Raw genomic sequence first — 12313 nt, forward strand, 5'->3', positions numbered from 1 at the left:
TGCTAATAGTATGGGTAGAGGCGGTATTCTAAATGTGGTAGAAAATTGAAAGAGATGCTGTAGGTGTGTAAAATATACAAGCGGCGAGATACATTCAATACCTACAGTGTGTGAGAGCAATGGTAAAGTTACTGACCGCAGAGCCTCTTACACGTACTAAGACAGTTCCTCGAAATTCCTTCATCAAAGAAATATTGTACAATTCGAATCAGGAACAAGTCTCACATGAGTAATTACGTTGTACATACGCTCGGGTAGCGAATAAACTAAAATCACGTAATGAAGACAAATGTTAAGGTCCAGATAATGTACTAGTTAGGTTCCTAGAATCACTGGTGGTGTTCTAGGTTCACTTGACGTCATAGGTTGCTGTACAAAGCTTGAGGATTTAGTGAGCAATTTATGCTTCCGCACAGACGCACTGCGGGGATTTTTCAGGTGGTATTAGTAGTTGAGGAGTTAGTATGGTATGCCGTTCTAAGACGGTATAAGGCCTGAGCTTAATAGTGAAGTCTACCAAACTTCGAGAGCGCATTTGAAAATCCACATTTTATTTGATAGTGTGCTATCTTGCCATTCATCTTTCCATTTCTTTAGGACGTGGCGTCTAATGTATGTCCATAAGTCGGCAACTGCGAGCTATAGTTCTAATGTTCCCATCCCCACTGCCTCTTCGGTCAGTTTATCAGGCAGCTCATTACCTAGAATTCCGGCGTGACCCGGCTTTCAGAGAAAGATGGTGGATTTCTTTTTACAGTGGAAGGTGTAAAGACGGTCATGTGTGGCAGAGACCAGTGGATGTTTTGGATAGCACTTGCCTGTTGTTTGTAGTACACCCAAGGAGTCACCGCATATGATGAAATTTTGTCGAGAGTAAGTTATCACGTTTTGAAGCGCTCAGGGTACAGTTATAACTCTGCAGTATAAATAGTGCATTATTGTGGTAGAGAACTTTGTTCTCGATTCCGGTTGTGCACTTACGTACAGCCGACTCGTACATTTTCTTTGGAACTGCCTTTGTAGAGAAGATTAAAATGTGTGTGTTCTTAGATAAATGAGTAACATAGACAGCGATACAAACAGGGAGCTGTCTCGTCTTTGGTGTCGTGCCACAGTTTCATACTGCTGGTTGGGGGACACACAATGAAGAAGTTGGCAATTCGGAGTATTGCCTACTGGTAATCAGCACATGCTGGTGGAGGGGCTGTAGTCTAAGCTTGTTTCTCATCGAGAGAATTTTACACAGCATTGCATTCGGATATTCTGACTGGAATGAACCATCCCCTCTGAAACCAACTGTAAGCTGTAAGGAAAATACTTTGCAAGAAAACAGTGGGCTAGACCTGCGTAGCCACTTCTTTCACTTCCATATGAGCCATCTTAGCACGACTCATGTCTTTATTTCCTAGAATACTGCCGCAATTTTACGACACTGCGTCACTGAGTTTGCCTAAAAAGGAATTGGCATTTTAATTGAGAGGAGGACGGGCACATTGAACTTACTCGTACAATCTCGTACTAGCAAACTTAATTTTAGACTGAGAGAGAGGTCAGAAATATGCATCAGTTTTTGATATTATTTGGAAAGAAGGGACAGGATTATAGGACATTTAAGATACCAGTGAATAGCCTGTAATAATAGAACGTTGCGATCGATAATAGAAGCAAAACTGAAGTGAGATTAGATTGCGTTCGTGGGAATTGTCGACCTGGTAAACGGGTTTGACTGGGTAAAATAGTGCAAGATGTTAGAAATTCTGAGAAAAGTATGTGTAAGCTATATGGAAAGAGTGGGAGGCCAAGAATGAAGTACTCGGATTAAAAGGGTGTAAAACAGGGATGCAGTCTTTCGTCCCTAATGATCTAGCTGTACATCTAAGAAGCAACGACGGAAATAAAAGAAAGATTGAAGTGCGGGATTAAAATTCAGGGTGAAAAGAGATCAGTGATGAGATTCCCTGAAGAAATTGCTTTACTCAGTGAAAATGAAGGAGAATATAGGATCTCTGCAGGGAATGAACAGTCTGATGAGTACAGAATACGGACTGAGAATAGATCGAAGAAAGAAGAAAGCAATGAGAAGTAATAAAAACGAGGACTGCGAGAAACTTAACATCAGGATTGACGATCATGAAGTAATTCTGTCACCCAGGCAGCAAAATAACCCATTACGGTTGGAGAATAGAGGGAATAAAAAGCAGAATACCTCTGACAAAAGCGGTATTTCTGACCAGAAGTATCAAAGAGAGGCCATAAATCGAGGAAGAAATTTCTAAACATGTACGTTTTGAGAAGAGCAGTGTACAGCAATAAAACATGGGCTGTGGGAAAACCAGAATAGAAGAGAACTGAAGCAGATGTGGTGCTTCAGATGAATGTTGGAAACTAGGTATAGTGATGCGGTAAGGAACGAAGAGGTTCTCTGCAGAGTCGGCGAGAAAAGCATGTATGCAGAACACTGAAAAGAAGGTACAGGACGATAAGACACGTTAAAAAAGGAGTGAATAACTTTCATAGTACTAGAGGGTAAAAGCTTCACCGGAAGACAGAGGTTGGAATACATCCACCTAACAATTAAATAAATGAATGTCGTGTTACACCAGGGTCTGGTGCAAGTCTTTCAATTAGACGCCACTTAGGCAACTTATGTGTACTGGAAATCAACGGCACATGGCTTTCCCCGGATGGTGATCCATCCAAGTACTAGCAAGGCCCAACGTTGCTGAACTCCGATGAGCGGGCGAACACCGTTGTTACCGACGTGGCCATGCCGTTGGCAGCAAACGATTGAAGACATATGTTGCAAGTGCTTCTCTGAGATGAAGTGGTTGCCCCAGAAGAGGCATGAGGCAGTCAAGAGACTGATGACTCAAAAAACAGAAAAACAAAAAAAAATTGGTCACTGCAGCAAAGAGAATTAAAAATCACCTTTTATGGACACTTACACTCTCTGATATGGAAGCACTTGTTCACACGAGCTATTTGCGTTTCATATTAGGTCTTGAAAAATTCTTTACAGTGATATGTAGAACGGTAGAACGAAATAAACCTAAATAAGCGGTTAACCGAATGTTTGTTTCTGATATTCTGTTTATAACATCACTATTAATCACTTAATATCATATGTACAAAATTCCTAACAGTAGGTACTAAGTAAGTGAATTTTCCGATTAATGCCTCATATAACTACAGTTCATAATAAAAATAAACTGCTAGCCGCAGCTGTACTTACGTCTTGCAAGATTACTGGTAACACTCACCTGTAACAAAAAGTTGTGTATCAAGAATGAGAACAACAAAGACAAGCCATGAACAGTAAGAATTATGGACTTTGTGATAACCTGAAGAATTAATGGAAGTCATAACATGATTACTAGAATTACTACTATTTGCATGTAAAATTATATTCCGAAGGTTGTTTTACAGCACTTGACGGAAGGTGCTTCGTATAATATTATAATTTCTCCCCCCCCCCCCTATTCTGTTCCATTTGCGAATGGATACGAAAAGGAAGACTGCCACCAAGTGAGATACAAAGTCAGGGAGACTGGGGATCAAATCTCTCTTTCATCGTCAATGGATTAACGCAACTGCTGTGCTCAGAAAAAGACATAGACGATCCTCGTCTTCAGGTCTTTACTAATAGGAGGTAGTTTCTACCTCTAATAACGTCGTGTTGATAGGACGATCAACATTAATATTTACTTTTCTTTTAAGAAATACTGTAACGAAGCTCCAGGAAACCTTTCCACGTGAATCACTTGAGTACAAAAGACAGCTCCGCGAATGCATTGCCCTTTTTTATCTTAAAACTAAACTAAACTAAACTCCATCCGAACAGCACTTGGAAGGTCCGATGTTAACGACTGGCCGCCATGTCATCCTCTGACCACAGGTGTCACTGGTTGCGGACATGGAGGGGCATGTGGTCAGCACGCCGCTCGCCCGGCTGTAGGTCAGTTTAAGAGACCGGAGCCGCTACTTCTCAATCAAGTAGCTCCTCAGTTTGCCTCACAAGGGGTAAGTGCAACCCTGATTGCCAACAGCGCTCGGCAGACCGGATAGTCACCCATCCAAGTGCTAACGCAGTCCGACAGCGCTTAACTTCGGTGATCTGACGGGAACCCGTGTTTCCACTGCGGAAAGGCCGTTGGCCCTTTTTTGCCATATGTACACAGTATTACCGTCGTCTGTGTGTGTACACATAGCTATCCTGTGACTTTTGCTGCCTCAGAGTAAATTAACGTTTGAACATGAAGGGCTAAATTTGCATTGTAAATGAAATGTAGAATTAATGCGTAGATTATTAAATACAAACACAGGCACACTTGATGTCTGATGATTGCAGTGCCATGTACCATGAGTGGGAAAGAATGGTTTGACTACACTGTACATATTGTTTTGGCGTAGAACCCGAAAATTTATTAAAATGGGGGGGGGGGGTTGAACGTTTGATAATGCATAGTTGACCTCGCCCACGTAAGGAAGGCGCTTAGATGGCGCCCAGTTATAGCAGAGACAGATCTTCCCTTTACCTACTTTTCATGTACAATTTTTTCGTATGATGGGGTCGTTCTGGAGGTATTTTGTTGTCTCATGTTAAAACAAACACACTGTATAAAATCTTCGTACACTCATAATTAAAATGAACGATTTGGGACTTCAACTGGTATAATATATGTTAAAAAATGACGAAATTTCTCCAGCTGTATTAAGGTGTTGGTTTCATTAGCGACTAGTTTCGATGTCGTTACATCATCTTCAGGCCACAGTTGTTGACAGCAACCGTATGTGTCTAACACTATTAGTCAGTGGTGAGATAGGCGTGTTCCATGCGGAAGGCAGGTAGTAACTACCTGCCACATCAATAGTAGCGGCTAATAAAACCAACACCTTAATACAGCTGGAAGAATTTCGTCATTTTTAACATTGTATAAAAGGTTTGTTAATTTATTCATAACCCAATAGACTACCTTACATGTCCCTTTACTAATTTATCATGTACAATACATTTTTTCGTATGATGCGTCGTTTTCGAGGTATTTCGTTGTCTCATGTTAAAACAAACAATTTGTATACAAGGTTTGTTAAATTCTTCATAACACAATAGACTACCCTACATGGGTTGCTTCATGTCGTACTTCAAAAACATAATGACCGAAACAGTGTGTAAGGTCCAGGTGATAGATATTCCTTAATTTGAGGAACAGGTAAAGTTCAGCAAGAACCATTCACACCGTCCACGTGGCGAGACAACAGTAGCTACCGCCCTGAGCACTGTACGCTTCGCTGTTGGTCTCTCAAGCGTACAGCTACGACTGATAAATTCTGCCTCGGCGCTCTCTGAAAACGTTGGAGTTTAGGAGAGAAGTGGTAGCGGCAAATATTACGGCTACGGGAAAAACAAACGTCGTAAATGTCGTCCCGGTGAGTGGGACGGACGGCAGGGATTAGAGCTCGGAGCTGTCCGCCGCCGGCACCACAGTAAATACGGCCGGCCGCCCGTGGAGGCGGTAGCTGCTGCGTGGGCGGCATGGTGCGGGGTGGGGCGGGGGCGAGCGAGGCATTCATTCTTCCCGCAGGAGTCGGCGACGGCGTAACCGCGCAGCCCACCGTGGTCCTACACGCGGCGTCGCTGCGTCACCGCACGCTTAGCTGGAGACAGTGGCCGCCGCTCTGAAGCAGGGTTGCTGAAACTGCGTCCCTGTGGTCCGCAGGAAGCGAATACAAGCTCCGCAAAAAACTGGTAGTAACATGTCGTTCTGTTAGACATTCATACGATACTAATAATTTTTAAATTTTTATTATGATTTTTGTGTCATTAGTTATAATTTACCGTTGAAGGAATCACAGAACAAAAAAAATTCTCATTTAAAATTTTTTTATTATCCTTCAAAATAAACTAAACGTTTCAGTGGAAAAATTTGGGCAACCTTACTCTAGAGCACTGTTACAAACCAGGTCTGCTGGAAATCTCCAAACACGTCATGCGTGCAAGATGTGCGGGCCGCCTCGTAAAAGGACAGTAAAATGAATGGGAATGAAAGAAGGAAGGAGTGAGAATTTTCGATCATCCACTCGCATAATGGTCAGGTAGTCCAAATTCAATGTAAGACGACGTTACAGAGCCATGTAGAACGGATTTAAGTATTTAATTAGCAATGAAAGAGCAAAAATTTTACGATCGATAGATGGGATTCACTGTTCTTTACGCCAAATTTACAGGCATGGAACACCTGAAGAAATTGGTAGTGCGAACAGTAAAATTTCTGAAGTTGCGCACAGCGTGCCAGCTAAAGGATTCTTCAATGGAACTGAATAAAAATGAATGTCGTGTGACTAGGACGTCACGTGAGGTGGACCGTCCGCCGGCTGCGAGTCTTTCGATTTGACGCCGCTTCGGTCAATTGCGCGTCGATTAAATAATTTAGGACAACACAACACCCATTCCCTGATCAGATAAAATCTCCAACCCACCCGGAAATCGAACCCGGCCCCATAGGATTGATATTCTGTCGCGCTGACAACTCAGCTACCGGGAGCGGACAATGGAACTGCATGAAGAGTGTGGAGACCTTATATATTACAACAACGTATTTTGGTTAAGTGCCTTTTTTTTTGTCATCAGTCTACTGACTGGTCTGATGCGGTCCGCCACGAATTCACGAATTCCTTTCCTGTCTAACCTCTTCATCTCAGAGAAGCACTTGCAACCTACGTCCTCAATCATTTGCTTGACGTATTCCAATCTGTCTTCCTCTACAGTTTTTGCCCTCTACAGCTCCCTCTAGTACCATGGAAGTCATTCCCTCATGTCTTAGCAGATGTCCTATCATCCTGTCCCTTCTCCTTATCAGTGTTTTCCACATATTCCTTTCCTCTCCGATTCTGCGTAGAACTTCCTCATTCCTTACCTTATCTGTCCACCTAATTTTCAACATTCGTCTATAGCACCACATCTCAAATGCTTCGATTCTCTTCTGTTCCGGTTTTCCCACAGTCCATGTTTCACTACCATAGAACGCTGTACTCCAGACGTACATCCTCAGAAATTTCTTCGTCAAATTAAGGCCGGTATTTGATATAAGTAGACTTCTCTTGGCCAGAAATGCCCTTTTTGCCATAGTGAGTCTGCTTTTGATGTCTTCCTTGCTCCGTCCGTCATTGGTTACTTTACTGCCTAGGTAGCAGAATTCCTTAACTTCATTGACTTCGTTACCGTCAAACCTGATGTTAAGTTTCTCGCTGTTCTCATTTCTACTACTTCTCATTACCTTCGTCTTTCTCCGATTTACTGTCAAACCATACTGTGTACTCATTACACTGTTCATTCCGTTCAGCAGATCATTTAATTCTTCTTCACTTTCACTCAGAATAGCAATGTCATCAGCGAATCGAATCATCGATATCCTTTCAACTTGTATTTTAATTCCCCTCCTGAACCTTTCTTTTATTTCCATCATTGCTCCCTCGATGTACAGATTGAAGAGTAGTGGCGAAAGGCTACAGACTTGTCTTACTCTCTTCTTAATACGAGCACTTCGCTCTTGATCGTCCACTCTTATTATTCCCTCTTGGTTGTTGTACATATTGTATATGACCCGTCTCTCCCTATAGCTTACCTCTACTTTTTTCAGAATCTCTAACAGCTTGCACCAGCTTGTTGCCACTTCCCCTAATGATTTTAGAAATTCTGATGGAATGTTATCTATCCCTTCTGCCTTATGTGGCCGTAAGTCCTCCAAAGCTCTTTTAAATTCCGATTCTAATACTGGATCCCCTATCTCTTCTAAATCGACTCCTGTTTCTTCTTCTATCACATCAGACAAATCTTCACCCTCATAGAGGCTTTCAATGTATTCTTTCCACCTATCTGCTCTCTCCTCTGCACTCTTAGTGTTACCACCGTTGCTTTTAATGTAAACAAAGGTTGTTTTGATTTTCCTGTATGGTGAGACTTTCCTTCCGACAATCATATCTTTTTCGATGTCTTCACATTTTTCCTGCAGCCATTTCGTTTTAGCATCCCTTCACTTCCTATTTATTTCATTCCTCATCGACTTGTATTTCTGTATTCCTGATTTTCCCGGAACATGTTTGTACTTCCTCCTTTCATCAATCAACTGATGTATTTCTTCTGTTACCCATGGTTTCTTCGCAGCTACCTTCTTTGTACCTATGTTTTCCTTCCCAACTTCTGTGATGGCCCTTTTTAGAGATGACCATTCCTCTTCAACTGTGCTGCCTACTGCGCTATTCCTTATTGCTGTATCTATAGCGTTAGAGAACTTCAAACGTATCTCGTCATTCCTTAGAACTTCCGTATCCCACTTCATTGCGTATTGATTCTTCCTGACTAATGTCTTGAACTTCAGCCTACACTTCATCACTACTATATTGTGATTTGAGTCTATATCTGGTCCTGGCTACGCCTTACAGTCCAGTATCTGATTTCGGAATCTCTGTCTGCCTATAAAGTTTTAAAACTCACTATCGTTCAGTTTATGAAAGAAAAAAGTGCAGAACGTCCTCGCATTTGAAGTATCCTGGACTGCACACTGAGTACGGTAAGACATGGCGAGTTGTTCTGCACTGCTATCCGCTCGCAATTTCTAAGTCACCATAATGAGGTAGCAAAAGAGCTACAATATTTCGAGCAATATATGTGTGTGAAATACGATACTTCCTAATTATGAAACGAAGTAAGTCACGATTACGTGGCAGCCTGAGTACAAAAACCTTCAAATTTTCTGCATCTGTCCATATGTCGATGTTCGTACCGGATTAAAATTGTATGTCCCCAGTGCGCCAAAAACAATTCAGTAATACTGAAAATCTATTTTTTATCTGTTATGATCGGAAATGTGGAAATAAAACGAAGCCGCGCACAGTGCGGCTTCATTGCATTTAAATGCAACCCCCCTCCCCCCCACCCCTCACCGCTTCAGCCATGCTAACTCAGCGTGGCGTGGCGTAGAGGGAAATATGCCAGACTGCGAGTTCCTGGCCACCCCTGCCGTGGTTTCTTTCCCATCGTAGGTGTTAGGATACTCTGCCTTGTGTTTATCTATATCCAGCGCCAGTACATTCTAATTAGCCTACCCGTTCAGCACAATATACTGCACAATCCGCTTTATAAATTCCAATCATTGTCGTCAGATATATTTCTGTGCATCTACAGTCCTGCCTGTACCCACGTTCAGACTTATGAATGTTTTTCACACACGTGACGCAGCGTAGTGCGGCACCATCTTTTTACTGATCTGGAACTTCGTAAAGCAATATGGGACTGCGGTTGCTCCTTGGTGCACACACATTTTCATTTTTAATACCCAGATGCGATTACCACCACAAGAATTTCTGTTAGAAGTTTAAGAGATCTCGGATGATATTTTCTACACGTGTGAAAAGCTAATAGTAAAGTTAAAATTTGCGTGTCATAAGTACATAGGAAGTGTACTGCAGCAAACTGATCAATGATTGATGTGAGGAAAAGTAAAAAAGCATACAGTCTTATGGAGGAGAAAAAGCAAAGTAAGTTACCGTCCGTGTACTGTGACTTGCTGCAGAATGTTTCCCGTCTTAGAACACTTCTGCATAGGTCTTTTACTAGACACAGCTAACAGTGAACGTATTCTTTGTTCAGGACAGAAAACTCAGGAAAGTATGGAGTATATGGAAATACAAGTCCTGACAAAATACTCGTTTGTAGCTTTCTAATCGACTATTTAAGTATAATTCCAAAATGCATAACTGAATCGAGAGTCTTTTCCCGTAACTGTCTAGAATCATACATCATAGCGTTCATTAAGTAAATGTATGTCATCCGTGCGCAGTATGTTTCATTTATAGAGCCCACGTTGAACTCCTACTGGTGTAACTTTAGTAATATGGCCTTTCTTGTTGATCTCTTTCCCCTAATTAACTTCGATTAAGTTATGTACCAAGTGATTGCTTGATTCACGGATTCAAGAAGAATAGAATACGTTTCCCAGGATGTACTAGTTTCAGGAAATGTCAATAGTGTAGACGTACTGCCACAGTAGAGTTTAGACAAGCAATTGAAGTACAACGTCAGAATAGGATACAGGTCCTTAGTGCAACAAAAATTATTAATAAAGGTAACAGACAATATAACATTATTGATCTAAAACAAAGGACGAGCTAAGAAAGATAACAGTTGAACCATCCATGAAAAGCAAGACACACAACGAGAGTTCTGAGAAGAAAACAGTAGGGCATATCGCTTTTCTGGTTCTGCTTTTCAAATAACGTGAAAACTTGAGAAAACTTAAATCAGGATCGATCCTCTGTAATGCGAGTACTGTGCCTCGAAACCGCAACATCTAGCTGGGGGTCTTAAAAGAGTTTTGCAGCACAGAGGAAAGGTTAAGGTTAAACGAAAATAGACCTAAAATTTTTGGTGTTATGCGTCCGAAAGTAGGAGCTATGACGACACAGGAATGACAAATCCAGCAATATAACATTAATTAACGAAAATGAAAAACTGGTTCCTCAAATGAAAAAAAGAGCTCTACTGATGTAAAATATTGGCATAGAATTGGTGAAGGAATCCTTCCAAGTGTATTACTGGTGCAACATTGTAAAAATGTGAATGGAAGATCGTGAGAAAACTGAAGGACCGACACTGTTGACTCCTGAAACCTGTCAGTACACAGAAGAATTAAGAAAATTTACTAGAAAGAATCGATGAGTAACAAAATACACTGAAAATCCTTTCGAGAAGAAGATACGTTATATGTCCTTCAAAGTGGACATGTTAACACAAATTACAGAAGGACAGTGTAGTTCGATTAACGCGTTAATTTACAGTAGACTGATTTGCAATCGGGTATCTTGGAATGACTGTGAATAAATTACGTGAACTTTACTCTGAAGTAAGAGTTTTAGTTACCATTCATTCCGACCATCTGAGTTGGAACCAAGCTCCACAATATGTGAGATGCCCCTGGTACCATTTACCATGACCCTGTGCCAAGTCCCAAGGACTATGTAAAACTGATAAATTTCAACAGGTACTGTACAAATTGTATCCTCTCATATAATCGAGACGAATGGGGTGTGTAGTTATTCACAATTCCCTAGCTAAGCATCGCGTTGCTAGAACGCTTACAGTGCAGGTAACAGAAATATTATTGTCTGTCTGTTACTCGTTGATGTTCCAGTTCTTCTCAGTTTTAAATGAGTTTCTTTCTTCACTCACTTTGTGGAGGATCTGTTCGTCGTACCAGTCTACCTAAGTTTCAACAACCTTCTGCAACACGAGGTATCAAAGGCAATTACTCTTTTCTTGTTGATGTTCCAGCGCTTCATGATTCACCACAATTTAGTGCTGTTCTGCAGACGTACATTCCCAGATATTTCTTGCCGAAATTTATTTATTTATTTATAGAAATTTGCGGTAAGTTAAAAAAAATGGTTCTAATGACTGAGCACTATGGGACTTAACATCTAAGGTCATCAGTCCCCTAGAACTTAGAACTACTTAAACGTAACTAACCTAAGAACAGCACACAATACCCAGCCATCACGAGGCAGAGAAAATCCCTGACCCCGCCGGGGATCGAACCTGGGAACCCGGGCGTGGGAAGCGAGAACGCTACCTGCGGTAAGTTCCTATGGGACCAAACGACTGAGGTCATCGGTCCCTAGGCTTAGTTACTACTTACTCTAACTTAAACGAACTTGCACTAACAACACACACACTCATGCCCGAGAAAGGACTCGAACTTCCGCCCTAAACAGCCTGACTACCCTGGGCGGCCCTGAAACTGAGATATATTTTGACAGTAATACAGTACTTTTGGAAAAGAATGTCCTTTTTTCCTGTGCTAGTCTCCTTTTGAAGTCCTCCTTGTTTCGTCTGTTATGTATTTTTTTGTTTCCAATGTAGCAGAGTTCCTTTTCTTGTTCAACCAATTTTGATAAAAATTAGTTTATCATTATTCTCATTTCTGTTACTCCTCATTACTATTATCTCTTTTCAGCCTCCAAGTTCTGAATTCATCACATCATTACATCCCCAACATGTGATGCAATAGTTCTTCACTTTCACTGAGGATAGCAATTCTGTCAGCCAATCTTGTCACTAATATCCTTTTACCATCAATTTCAATCCCACTTTTGTTCCATTCGTGTCATTGTTTCTCCGATATATAGACTGAACAAAATAATTCATTGCGGCCTTGCACCCTTTTTAATACGAGCACTTCATTCTTGGTCATCGATTGTACATATTGTATATTATCCTTCTTTACACTTTGCGTTCACTCTTTCTACATCGACAAATTCA

The 12313-nt window shown here is 41.3% G+C and overlaps 1 long non-coding RNA gene and 1 pseudogene across 1 annotated transcript in view; both read right to left on the bottom strand.

The window, feature by feature from the left end:
* LOC126312899 (uncharacterized) overlaps positions 1–12313 on the bottom strand; it is a 779944-nt gene that overhangs the window by 199490 nt on the left and 568141 nt on the right. The window lies entirely within an intron of this gene.
* On the bottom strand, positions 4038–4155 carry LOC126289454 (5S ribosomal RNA; annotated as a pseudogene).

This window comes from Schistocerca gregaria, chromosome 1 (genome assembly GCF_023897955.1).
Source record: "Schistocerca gregaria isolate iqSchGreg1 chromosome 1, iqSchGreg1.2, whole genome shotgun sequence".
NCBI lineage: Eukaryota > Metazoa > Arthropoda > Insecta > Orthoptera > Acrididae > Schistocerca > Schistocerca gregaria.